The sequence below is a fragment of the Palaemon carinicauda genome, chromosome 27 (assembly GCF_036898095.1).
Source record: "Palaemon carinicauda isolate YSFRI2023 chromosome 27, ASM3689809v2, whole genome shotgun sequence".
Lineage (NCBI taxonomy): Eukaryota > Metazoa > Arthropoda > Malacostraca > Decapoda > Palaemonidae > Palaemon > Palaemon carinicauda.
The window spans coordinates 34,069,835-34,072,334 of NC_090751.1; the positions used below are offsets into that span (position 1 = coordinate 34,069,835).

At 26.3% G+C, this 2,500-nt stretch overlaps 1 protein-coding gene across 1 annotated transcript in view; it reads left to right on the forward strand.

Moving 5' to 3' along the window:
• Positions 1 to 2,500, forward strand: part of T48 (FU domain-containing protein T48) — a 145,577-nt gene that overhangs the window by 135,573 nt on the left and 7,504 nt on the right. The window lies entirely within an intron of this gene.

Consider the following 2,500-nt stretch of genomic DNA (forward strand, 5'->3'; position numbering starts at 1 on the left):
AATGTACTATAGCTACGGAAGGATAAAAGAAAAGACTTGATTAGAGTTAGTACTTTCGTCCAATGTCCCTAATGGACGAGAGTACTAACTCCAATCGAGTCTTTCCATCTTTCCTTCCGTATCTATAGTACATTTTACACTCATCACGTGTCAGCTTTCGTGATTTCTACACACACACACACACACACACACACACATATATATTTATATATATATATATATATATATATATATATATATATATATATATATATATATATATATATATATATATATACACACATACATATACACACATATATATAATATATATATATATATATATATAGAGAGAGAGAGAGAGAGAGAGAGGAGAGAGAGAGAGAGAGAGAGAGAGAGAGAGAGAGGAGAGAGAGAGAGAGAGAGAGAGAGAGAGAGAGAGAGAGAAAGGAAAAAAGAAAAGACTTGATTAGAGTTAGTACTTTCGTCTATAAGGGACATCATGAGTCTGTTGATGTCCCTAATGGACGAAAGTACTAACTCTAATCAAGATTTTCAATTTTCCTTCCGTGACTTTAATATATACTGTATATATATATATATATATATATATATATATATATATATATATATATATATATATATATATATATATATATATATATATGTGTGTGTGTGTGTGTGTATACACACGCATACACAAACGCACACATATATGTGTGTATAATGCATATAGGATTATAGTATTGCCTTATATATGTATGTATTTTAGTGCATTTATTCTCAATACGCAATATGATATTTACGTTTATTAACCTATTACTAAGATTTAACTTAGTAACATTTAAGTATTTCCTATAATCAACGGAAACTGTAAATAACCTCATTTACTTCAATCATGGCATACACATTATGGCCCTTTTTATGAAAGTTACTATCTGTAATGATATTTTACGTTGTCGATTTAGAGTTTAGACGATCCCAGTTGGTTGGTACAAGACCAGCTCACATCAGGTCTCTCATTCCATTCCCTTTGCCGCCTTACCGCGTTTCCGGTGCACATGGGGTTGTGCTGGCATAGCCGAGTTAATCTAAATAAACCACCAAGACTAGTTTTTTTTCTTATATGTATATTTTTTCAACCTTCTTTTACTCCTTGATAAACTGTAAAGATGGATTTTGGCCTATGTTTTATTCTTGTAAAAGACTCGTTGTGTGTGTGTGTGTGTGTGTGTGTGCGCGTTTGTGTTATAAGAGATTGAGAAAGCTGAACTCTCATTCAGTACAGTTTAGTATATGAACAATAAAATAAAGCCTGAAATGTGAAAATGTGGAAGTATTACGATGTATTCCGGCGGAAATATCGCCATAAAATCGCATAACGGCTGTAAACACATTTGTATGTTAGCTTTATTACGTTTTATTTTCGTTTTTACAGGGAATTCTTTTCGCCATAAGTTCCTTTAAACAATGGGGTGTGAACAGGGTTTATGTCTATTTTTACCCTTGTGCGAAATTTACAGAAGTAATAAACAAATATAATGGAAAATAAATCATAATTTTTGTAGTTAAACAAAGCTACTCAATGTTGAGTCTCCATTATTATTATTATTATTATTATTATTATTATTATTATTATTATTATTATTATCATATTGGCGTTTTAACATATGATTGTTTTTTTTATCTCGAAAGTTAATAAAATATATATGTTATTCATTTTTATTGATATGCTAGTGCTGTCAATCAAAGATGAAAATTATAATTTATTAAATAATCGTTATATACATCTTTAGAATTTGCTTTTAAAATTTGAGAAGTTGGATTGGTTGCTGCTACATCTTTAACAATGATCTAATCTTTACCATACTACTACTTCTGCTACTACTAGTAATAAAGGTAATGATAATGAATGATTCTACGGAAATATATCAGGTTTGCAGATTGTCTGAGTATCAATTACAGTGATTCTTGAGTCAGGATTTTGTTTACCTGTGTCTCATTATGCTTTACGCAATAATACATTAAATTTGTAGAAATAGAAACATTAGAATTACTATAGACTATAATTATTTACTGAGGGAAAGACATTCAGCCTTATGCTTCTATGTGTACACACACACACACACACACATATATATAGATATATATATATATATATATATATATATATATATATATATATATTAAATATATATATATATATATATATATATATATATATATATGTGTGTGTGTGTTTGTGTATATATATATGTATATATATATATATATATATATATATATATATATATGTATATATATATATATATATATATATATATATATATATATATTTATGTATATATTTATATATATATATACATATATACATATATATATATATATATATATATATATATATATATATATATATATGTGTGTGTGTGTGTATATATATATATTTGTATATATATATATATATATATATATATATATATATATACATATATATATATATTTATATATATATATATATATA